The following is a 12,275-nucleotide window of genomic DNA, read 5'->3' as shown; positions in this document are numbered from 1 at the left end:
GCTGTTTGTCGTTTTTGCATTTAAGTTATCTGTAACACATTGCACTTAAGTTACCTGGCACTTGCTCACTAAAGCAATTATATAAGTCAGCACGAAAAATTAAAAGCACTACACCCTCACTCTCCACTGGCACTTGTTTTCAATTATTAAGGAATTCCCAATATTATTCTAGCATGTCCAAAGGTCAGTTGTCAATCTCCTCTCCGGTCCAGCTGGTGAATCTGGGAATCTTGAGGCAATGTTACAACTGCCTCATGTACACAGACAACACTCTCCTCCTCCCAGCAAATTCCAACACATGTGAGAGATGCAACCATATAGACAAACTGGAGGCTAATCTCTCTCAACTCAGTACTGGCATAACAAGTCAGGAGGAGAAGGAAACCACACTCACGACAATTCTAGTCTCACATAGACCAACCATGACAGCAAACCAAACACATAATCACACAAAAACATACTCGGAGGCTCTAAATAAAGATCTGCCTAAGCAGCAGAGACCTCCAAAGCAGACACCCAAGCAACCGCTACCCCAAAACAAAACACGTGCAACACATATCTCACAAAGCCAGTGTGCCGAACAGTCACAGCCCTTAAGACTAAACAACACACCTGATACACTTGTAATAGGTGACTCTATCATCAGGCACACTGACGTCCCGCTCACCTGGCTGAACAAGGAGAGGGTCACAGTGAGCAGCCTGTCGGGCACTAGGATCCGCCACATAACACAAGCACTCAGGTCACTCCAAGGCAAGTACAAATATGACTCAGTCATTGTCCATGCTGGTGTGAATGACCTGAGACGTACCTCCCTGGACTACATGAAAAGAGACATAAAGGAGCTCTCTGAGCATGTAGCCCAGGCCGGTATGACCCTGAACTTGAGTAGCATCTTACCCTCACCAAGAATTATGCCACAATATGAAGACAAGATGATCAATTTCAACAATTGGCTTAAGTACTGGTGTCATTCAAAGGGGATCCAATGCCTGTCAGCTTGGGATGATATGCTCGACAAGCCACAATGCTTCGCTAGGGACGGCTTGCACCTGTCACCCCTGGGCTTTCGGATATTGGCAAAGGCTCTTGCTACCCCTATAGTGCCTTTTTTAGGCAAGGCTCAAAAGACAAACCCACCACCATAGGTATCACAAGGGATAAGAAACTAAGAGTAATGCTACTCAACGCCAGAAGTCTAAACCTCAAGATGCACGCACTCGAAACTCTCTTTAGCATGGAGAACATCGATATCTGTGCAGTAACAGAAACCTGGTTCGGGGCTCCCGAGAGCACCCCAGCACTACCAGGTTATACCTCATACCATGCTTTTCGGCCCCAAAACTTGGACCAAACCACAAAAGGAGGGGGAGTATCGATATTCATCAAAGATACCCACACCTCCAGGTTGGCGGCAAAGCACGAAGCATCAGAAACTATCCATGTGCAACTAACAGTGGGTAAAACTGCCTTCCAGTTTATAGCCTGCTACGACCACCCTCCCAAACCCAGGAACCCCACTCAGCCTTCCTGAGAACACTGGAAAATATGAAGGTCTCTCCAAACACCATTATATTAGGCGACTTCAACTACCCAAACACAGACTGGGAGCATTACTCTAGCTCCAACACCCTAGCCCAAAGGTTCCTAAAATTTATAAACTCAAATGCTATGGAACAACTTGTTACCACTCCCACAAGAGGGGAAAACATACTGGACCTGATCATCACCAACATGGGGACTCTATGCTCCAGACCAGAAGTGTATCCCTCACTGGTAAGACCATAAACTAATCTCACTGGATATTCACATCCCGACCCCACCTCCTGCCCAGAAAACCACAGTGAAAAACTTCTCTAAAGCAAATTTCACACTCCTCAAAACCAAGGTGGAATCCTTCAAAGCCCCCGGGCCTGTGGAAAATATGGCCCAGACCGCAGAATCCTTTATAAACGCATTCTATGAACACCTTCAGGAATGCATGGATTATGCGATCCCGAATAAAACCAAGACCCAATCCTCCAAAGGCAGACGTCTTGTCTGGTGGACCCCAGCCATAAACAAACTATACAATAGAAGGAGGAAGCTACTAAATGATAGAGCAAAATCCCAAAAAGGGAAGGCATCACTGATCAGTATTAGCAAAAAACTACTGGCACTCATAAAATTGTCTAAGGCCAGCTTCGAGAGAAAAATTGCACAGGACACTAAGGATAATCACAAGGCTTTCTTTAGTTATGTTAGGAACCTGGGTGGTAATTCCCAGATATGCTCAGAATTAGTCCAAAATGACAAAAAATACACTGAACCCACAGACATTGCCAACATCCTAGCTGACAGGTTCAGCGCAAATTTCTCCCCCCCTCCCCACCAAAAGGGCAAATATCTATCCCAGCAGAGTGCTGCCCCCCTGACATCTCAGATGCTCAGGTAAGAGCCGCCCTCTCCAAAGCAAAAAACACAGCATCAATGGGACCAGACGGGCTGCTTCCTACATGAACTCCAAGAAGAGCTAAACCCAAACATAAAACTACTGTTCAGTCTCAGCCTTACTACAGGATATGTGCCCAAAGAGTGGTGTACAGCAACAGTGGTCCCTCTCCATAAAGGTGGTGCCTCAGCGGATCCTGGAAACTATCGCCCCATAAGCCTGACTAGCTTAGTCTGCAAAACTATGGAAAGGATCATCATGGACCTCATAAATAAAGATATTGGGGACCTACAGACACTGGATCCTACCCAGTTCGGCTTTGTTAAGGGCAGATCCTGCCTTTTAAACCTGGTTGATTTCTTTGAAACAGTCACCAAGGCGATTGACGAGGGGAAGGTGGTCCACACAGCCTACCTGGACCTCGCTAAAGCCTTCGATACAATACCCCACCCGAGCATTATAGCTAAGCTCACCAGCTTAAATATAAACCCCTATGTCACTAGATGGATTGCAAACTGGCTCAAGGACAGAACCCACATGGTTAGAATTGCTGGAGCCATGTCAGACTCCAAACCAGTTACAAGTGGTGTCCCACAAGGCTCAGTCCTGGGACCTCTCTTGTTCGGTATATATTTCTCGGTAGTACAGGCCAACACAGAAGGACTGTGGCTGACCAAGTTCGCAGATGACTGCAAACTGGGCACCATAATAGACTCTCCAGCCGACACAAGCATCCTCCAAAAGGGCCTCATAGAAACAGACAACTGGTGCCAGAGCCATGGCCTCAAGCTAAATGCCAAAAAGTGTATAGTCATCCCCTTTGGCAAAAACAAAGTGCCCACAAATTACCACATAGGTGGTAATCCATTAAGTACAGAAGAAGTAATTTGGGACCTGGGGACCCAAGTTGATAGCAATCTCTCATTTGACAACCACGTGGCCAAAGTGGTTAGAAAAACATTTTATATAGCCCACCTAATCATGAAGGGATTCACATCTAGATCAGGGGAGGTCATCGTGCCTCTTTACTCATCACTCATCAGGCCCATAATTGAGTACAGTGCCCCTTTTGGGATGTACCTTACCAGACACCTGCAGCAACTGGAAAGACCCCAAAAGTACCTCACCAAGAGGATCAAAGGGCTCAAACAGATGCCATATGCTGCCCGGTTAAAGAAACTCCAGCTCTACTCAGTGGCATACCGCCTGTTCAGAGGCGATCTGTGCCTGATGTATAAAGCCATGTCCAACCCGGAATTAATGGACATGCTGCACCTCAGAAAATCCAAATCCCATCGAGCTACACGCTCAAGAGACTTGAACCTCAGCACTGAAATAAACAGGACATGCTAGAGGGACAGATTCATAACTCAGAGGCTCCCTTCACTCTGGAATAAAATCCCAGTCCAGGTTAGGCAGAGTCCCTCATTGACTCTCTTCAAGAGGAATCTTGATGAGTGGATGGGAGATCGTAGGTTTACCCCGGGTATCACTTCTGTGTCACTGTTAGACAGAGGCACAGTATACTAACCTCAAAAAAGGGCATAGCAAAATAAATTTAAAATGGGTGGCGAAAGCCAAACACATTCTGGCTAGGCTTATAAATGCCCTAGGGCAGATAGCCTAGTATGAACTTATGAACAAGAAAATGGATGCACCCACCACCTCTCTACTTTTAATGCTGTTCTTTCCCATTTCGGCCTTTACTTCTGCCTCCTCTCCTTAAAATTTTTACAATGAAATGACTTGATACATTAATATGGTGCCCTTTTTGGGCTTTTGGCAGTGCCCATATTGCAGGTAAGAGGAGGTTTGTTGAGCATTTTGACATATATAGTTGCAGGCATGCAGCCTTCCTGCTGCTTACCCTTGGGGTCATGTGACTGCCCTGCTGACAACATGGTCTGTGTAAGAGCATAGTTACTGCCATTACCTCAACTATGATGTTATTCTACATTGCTCTTCCCCAACAACATCACACTATGATAGCAACTGTGCATCCGTAATCCGTGTCAAGCTGCACTGGGCTATGTGAACTACAATATTTAGTGCTGTTCCATGTCTTCTGGTTCTTTTTGAATGCTCCTCTTGTTTTTTTTTTTCTCTTTCAGTCAGATACCCATGAGATATTTATTTATTTAAATTCTTATTTGCCCCAACTGATGTGTTTTTAAGTGTGACTCATTTTTATCATCTGATTTCCAAGTGGGATCCAATAGTTTTCCTTTCCTTTACTATTGTTCCAGATTCCAAACAGAATCTGTATTCTCTTATCTAAAAACAACAAAATTACTTATTAGATTATACCCATTGTTGCCATCCTTCTTTTCTGAAGTTCTTTGTCACTAATGCTGAAAAGTCAAATTGTTTTGTTTTTCCTTCATACTTATTTTTCTAAGTGCTGTATGACTTCAATGTTTTGAAGTCACAGTGAATGTTCCATATGCTTAGTATTGCAAAAGGGACATGCAAGCACCCTAATGTTTATTAATACAGCCACACAAGATGGATACTGAAAGTCTCTGCAATTTAGCCATTAAAACATGCATTGCAAAGACACATTATTAACAGAGGAACCCATTATTAAAGTAAATATGCTGTCTACTTAACTAGTGAATCATTATCAAAACCCATTATTACCATAAATAACCCTGCTTTACTGTAGACAGCGCTGCATAAATAGACTTTTAGAAGAATGCCTACTCAAACTCATACCTTGATAACTCAATGCACTACCTGTTCAACATCACATAATCCAGAACTTCCAACATTAATTTGCCTTATGTTTCTTTGTTGTACCAGTTATACCAGTTGAAAAATACATTTAACTATTTTCTGTCAGACTTGCATAAAATAACTTTATTAGTATTTTTCACATGATTTCAAGTCCTGTTTGGCACTTTTTTTGTTTTTCTTCTTTTGATTTATTTTGTACATTTACTTAACTTTAGCTAAGAATTTATTCTGATATACTTAGGAAATAAAAATATAATGTATTGTTGGTTTAACACTAATAGATTTACAGGGATAACATTCATCTTTACTAATTTACTTTGGCTTCTAATATCTATATTTTATTGTGGAGCTAAGCCCCACAGTTGCAGACTGCAAACCCTCCAACCTAAGTCCTATTTTCAGGAAGGTGATATTGTACTGGGACATCTTTTGACTGTCCACTTAAATATAATTTCTACAGAGACATCATTCACAGAGGCTCCTGAATCTTACTCCTGTGAAAGGTAAGCAACTAAGTTTTATACTAGTTTAAAATGTGAATTTTGTTGCAGCATTATGGCACTTACAGTCAATTATGTGTTAAAATATATTATTTTTTATGATTCATGTTTTAATCAGGTTTTTGTAACTCAGCTTCTTTTGCACTTAAATATGAAATGATGGTTATAGCATCCACTTAATAAAGAAAATATTTGCATAACAGAAATGATTGGCAGGTCTGAAAAGTATAAGAATTCAAAGTTGTGTGACAATTTTTGTTTACCTTCATAATTCATATTCCTTCTTTCGTGCTGAACTTTTTATGGAATGCTAAAATAATTTTGCATGCAAACAGGAGTTATCACATCAGTTTAGATCTTTAAGATACACCAAAAAAAAAAATCAACATCTTAGAGAAACAGTTTTTGCTTGCACACTGCTTTACTTTTTTTTAAAAAATCTGTCCATCATTTTTCTCTTAAAGAATTGTATACTTGGTGCACTCACATAAGCCTAACGTGAGGATAATAAACTGGAAAAGGGTTCCATATGCTGGAATGACAAATATATCATATGCCCACCTAATCAAGACAAGATGGCGTCAAACGTAATTTGTAGGTTAGGATAATACCAATAACTTATTTCCTGCTAGCAAACAAGACTGTAATTTACCTTTTCTTCTAAATTGCACTAACAAACAGGATTATATCAAAAAACAATTTCCTTCCCAAATAATTACCATGATTCTGAAGTGTTGTGAAATTAAAATTTAGCAAAGTAACATGCATATTTCAGAAGGGAGCTTGAAAGAGTTTTGAATATTGTGTCAAGAATGCAAAAGTAAGCAGGTAAATAGACTTAGTACCCAGTGAATATAAAGGAATTGGTAAGACTTATATTTTTTTAGGGTCAAGCCCATCTTCATATCTTCAGATAAAGGATGTGCTCTTAGCAAGCAGCCTAATATAACCAACTTTGATGAAGCCACAAGTCAGAGAACAAAATATGTTCCACTGAGCTGTTCAGCCCCACAGTGCAGAATGTCAAGATATGTACTTGTGCAAAGATTCCATGGGTTTCTCAGTCCTGTGCATACCTGCAGGCAGTGTTCACATTAGTTTTAGGGCAAAACAATAAATATAAATTTCATGGTTAGCTTTAAAAAAAAATGTTTATTGTACTAGTCGGTAAAAGAACTACTGAAACAAAAGCAATTATTTTGGAATCCTAAAGCTCCTAGTGAGCCCTATAAAATGAACATTCAAAGATTAATCTGGAACTCTTGACCCATTTTATTTCTAAAACACTTACTCGTGCTAATAGAAAATACATTAGAAAATGACGTGCATTCAGAATCATTTTACAAGGTCATGCACTGACAGCTAATAACAGGAATGCTGTTATCAAATGACATGCTGCTGATACAATTCATTGGCAGAAAGCAATAGTAAATGTTATGATTCAACACTGAAAATTAATTCCTTTATGCTTGCCTTTACTGATAGAATGGGACCCAAATGACAGAAATGATTTGTTTATGTTGGTGTTAATTTCCCCTTCTGCAGCCATACTGCTGTTTTCCTGTGTTGACCACTGAGACAAGAATATGTAGGCATGGAGTAGATGTATTTCAAAAAATATATAATTAGCACATATTACCTTACATGCCTAGGTTAGATTTAAAGACTATAAGCATGAATTTATTCATGAATAGATATATATCCAGATAAAAAATACCCTGTACCCCAAGTTATACTGTAAAATGGTCTGTTGACATGTCACAATGGCTTGCTCTCTGATATGTTTCTACTGAGTTAAATTGTGTCCTTTGTCCCTCTGCATGGACATACTGCTATGGATATAAATTATGGCATTTTCTCGGAAGTAATAAAAGACATTATAGGGAAATTCAATAAAGCCTACACAAAATTGTTTTTCCATGTGCACGTTGTGCTGCAATGCATACACGGGCGTAAACAGTTTTAGTTTCAGTAAACCCTGTTTAGTAGTGCACGAGCATGCGCAAACAGAAAAACTTCTGTGTAATGCAAATATTGGCTTAAATATCTGAATTTCCTGCAAATTAGCCAAGTAGAGTGATCCAACAAGATGTAATGCATCTGTGTAGATTCCGTATCCATGTCAGTAGCGTACGTGAACATTTTCCACATACAGGAGTCTACACTGGTGCAATGCATTAGGGTGATACAGTGGTGTAGCGGTTAACATTGTTGCCTCACAGCAAGTGGTTCGCTGGTTTGATTCTTGGCTGGGATGCCTTTTGTGCAGAGTCTGCATGTCCTCCCTGTGTTCATGTGGGTTTCTTCTGAGGACTCCACATTCATGCATTTGGAGCATTTCTTCCTGGGCCTCTGCTGAAAATAAGTTCTTTCCTGGTCAACGAATGTTAAAATAAAACAAATACATTGTGGATGTCTGAAAACATTATGGAAATTAGTAATTTATTTTTTTAAGAATTTCTGCATGTTTGTGCTATGTCTGTTTGCATATCCCCATCGTGTAGGCTCCTACATTCCCACTGGATGTGGATGACATCGTGGGGGTATTATGTTACTTTAAAGATTTTTTGTGCTCCGTGCATGTGTGTGCACAGCTCACTGCTTGCTGTAAATGGTTTGAGTGTAGCTTAACATGTTCGCATGACCAAACCACCCATGTGACAGTCATGATGTAGCCACTTATGAATGAAAACAAAATATATTCAATTAATATTATATACTTTTGTATAAGCTATGCTGCCTGACACTACACATGGCACCACATCACATAAAGTAGGGTCTTTAAATCATGTCAATTATATCATAAGTATGTGACCTGCATTAGAATTAGCCAATCCCACATGATGGACCTACACCACAATTGTATAAAGTATGCATACACCGTACATTCTGATTTTCCCTCAGTACTCTGAGGCATTGAAGTAGACTTGGAAATTTTAACTGAGATCATGGTAGGGACTACTACAGCTGTTCAACATTTGTATGTGCTAGATGCTGAAGTCACTGCTGCTGGTGCTGCTGACAATAGGCCTAGGCTGAGGAGGAGAAGAGTGTTCAGGCCCAGGAAAACCTAACCGGAGCTACTCGAGATTGTAGAGCACTACAGGGTAGACAGGGACATATTACAAGGACTCAGTGAGCTCTGCTGCCCTCAACTCAGAGCCAGAGCTAACAGAGGGGAACCCATCCCAGTGGAAGTTAAGGTATATATTGCCCTTAGGATACTAGCTACAGTTACTTTTCAAAGACCATCTGGAGACATGATGGGGGTGTCACAGGCATCTGCATCCAGGATATTCTACTAATTACTGGATGCTATGCTCCCACATGCCAATGTGCACATATATTTTCCCCTTTCTCCTGAGGTGAGGGCCAGCAATATGCAACAACATTTCTACCATGTAGCACACTACCCTGAAGAACTGGGTGCTACAGATTGCACTCATGTACAAAGCAAGGCACCAGTTGCTAAGCAGGATAGAATGTATATTTAACTGCAAGGGATATCACTTCATCAACTGCCAAGTCATGTGCAATGCCCAGGGGATTAGCATGAATGTGTGTGCTTGCAATTGTGGCAGTTATCATGAATTCCATATCTAGCACACATTGCAGCTGCCCTGGATGTTTGCTAGGGGAGACATCCCACAGGGTCATTCACTGGGGGATGTTGGCTATACCCTGGAACCGTGGATGATGACACCCATCAGAAATGCACACACACTCATGGAAGAATACAATAATAAGGCACATGCACAAACTAGGAACATCATATAGTGTGTATTTGGGCATCTGAAGTCATGGTTCCGCTGTCTCGATATATTTGGTGTAGCCCTGAAGTATACTCCAGCCACATGTGCACAGATATTCACAGTATGTGCTATGCTACACAATCTTATCCTGCAGAAACAGCTGCAGCAGGATCAGCAAGGGAAGGGATACACAGCCCCCCACCAGTGCCTAGGTCACCACAGCCACAGTCATAGGAGGACTTGGAGGAGGAAGCCCTGCTTATGTCCCTGTAGGCAGACATAGGCATGCTCAGTATGCCCTGGCTTTGACTAAGAGACAAGGCATGGCACATTAACAATCTAGGTACCCAGGGAATAATATCTTACTCCTACTCGCATACATATATATTTTTTTCAAATAGAAATTTTATTGATTTTACGATACATATATATCACAAATAAATGTAGTTAAACAATGAACAGTAATACAGAAGATAACATATGATGCCTAAGTATGCACAATAGTGCTGCATAAGAATAATCTATCCCCTACTAGTAATTCTAGTGTAAAATCTAAATACAAAAAGGTGGATGTTGCAACTGAGCACAAAGTGATTGCCATAGCTGAGACTTACAGAGCAAATAAAGGAAGAGCCGTAATACTTATCCTGAGCCATCGTACATTAAGGGTGAGGGGAAATGGGGAAAAGAGAGAACTTAATATGCATATAAAGGGTGAGGGTGTAGTAGTGATGTACTACCTTAGGATGTGTGTGCTTAACTATCAGCCAAGTGCTTAAATATGATATTCCAAAATGTCAGGTAGTAGGTACGCTTGTGCAAGTTAATTATTAGGAGTTTTTGTGAAGTAATGTATTTAATAGCCAAACTTCTAAAGCCTTTCCAGGACATCTTGGTGCGATCTATCCAATGTTTGGTAATGTAGAATTTGACTAATAGACAAAGTGTAACTAAGATATGCAATTTCAGTTTTGAAATATTAAGGTTAGTAACATGTAGTAACGCCATCTCCCACGATAAGGTTGATTTATGGCAGCCCATCTTTTCAAGTCTCCCTTTGAGACAGCACCAAATACTGTGGGAATATCTGCAAAACCATAGTATATGTAAGATGTCAGCCTGGGGGTAGGAGCAGCAAGGGCATGCAGTAGATATACTCGGGTTGAATGTAAGTGGACTGGAGTGAAGTATATGTTGTTGGTAATCATAAATTGCGCGTAAGTAAGCTTTTTAAAAGGGGAGAACATGACTGTGGATTTGATAGCTGGTCGCTTTTGCTCTACTAGCAAATTCAACCCTTGACTCCAGAAGTCAGCATATATCATAACATCCTGAAATTGAATTGTATTGATACATTTATAGCAAAGAGACAGCATACTCTTCTTGCTGACTAAGATTTGTAACAACTTGGCAACCTGATTGCAGTCAGATTCAGCAATGGTGTGTACTTGGGATGAAGAATTATGGTGTATTTTTTAGATAAGTTTAGGATAGCACGTAATTCTGTTAGCGATGAATTTCTATGCTTATGAATATCCCAAAGTGCGAATTCTTTTATTAATGGGTAGTCAACCAGATTGATTATGCTGTAGCTCAGTTTAATATTTGGGTTGAGGTGAATGGGTTGAAATAGGAGCAGAGCTTTTTCTAATTTTAGGGATTTAAAAATCTCATGGAAGTATGTGATTTTAAGCATATGATGCAGCTTCAGATGAGTTCAAGGGCCTAAAAATGGGAGAGCTTTGGGGTTAAATTTATTAAACAGAACGTGATTATGCCACATTTTAACCCAAAGGGGAGTCCACTTAAGTCTTTGATATGACACTCTAACCTACTTAGGGTGCCATATGAACTTCGCAAAGGCTTTGTGAATTTTAGTGAAGAATGAATTGGGAGTAGGGGAGAGAGATGCGTGTAAGTGGTAGAGAAGCTTTGGAAGGATGTTCATTTTAATAATGGACATTTTAGACAACATAGGAAGCTTCATCTGCTGCCACCTCGATAGGTCTTGTGAAAGTGCTGCCCAGACTTTAGTTAAGTTGAACTGTAATGTGGAGGAAAATGAGTGATCGTAATGGACCCCTAGATATTTGAAGGAGTATACTATGTGAAAGGGTGAGTCTGGAAAAAGATTTTCCCTATGAGCTGAAGGATTGATTAAGAAAATAAAGATTTGTTCTGATTGCATTCATCTCAGATTATAAAATCAAAGGTATTCAAGGTATTGAGTAATTTCTTGGTGTCTGACAGAGGATGTTCAAAATAAAGATTCAGGTCATCAGCAAATGCGGTCAAGCTGATCCTGGTTTGTAGTAATCTGGGAACTGAGTGGTGTGTTTTTTGCAGGATGAGCAAGAAAAAAGGTTCTAGATATAAGTTGAAAAGAAGAGGGGTGAGAGGGCATCCTTGCCTGGTACCATTTGATATTTTTATCTGTTGTGAGTATTGCTATTGATAAATAGGTGCGTATATGAGCTATTGTATAGAATTTTGATAATATTGATGAACTCAAGGGGTATATCAAAGTAGGGTAAAACTGTAAAGAGAAAGTTCCAGTTGACCCAATCAAAAGCCTTACACAATCTGAAACCATTGCATATCTAGGATTCTTGTCCTTAATAAGATTAATCATTAATTCCATAGTCAGAGTATTGTCCCAGGTATGTCTGTTTGACATGAAACCTGCTTGCTCTTTAGAGATTAGGGAGGGAATTACTGTGTTAAGCCTTTCGGCTAATATGGATGATAACATTTTAATGTCAATGTTCATTAAGGAAATTGGTCTGTAATTGTTAACATTGGCTTTGTCTAGGCTATTTTTAGGGATTAGAATGGTCTTTGAGTGGTTAATATATA

The sequence above is a fragment of the Protopterus annectens genome, chromosome 6.part0 (assembly GCF_019279795.1).
Source record: "Protopterus annectens isolate FY-2018-M chromosome 6.part0, PAN1.0, whole genome shotgun sequence".
NCBI lineage: Eukaryota > Metazoa > Chordata > Ceratodontiformes > Protopteridae > Protopterus > Protopterus annectens.
Note: the sequence above shows the minus strand (reverse complement) of the source record.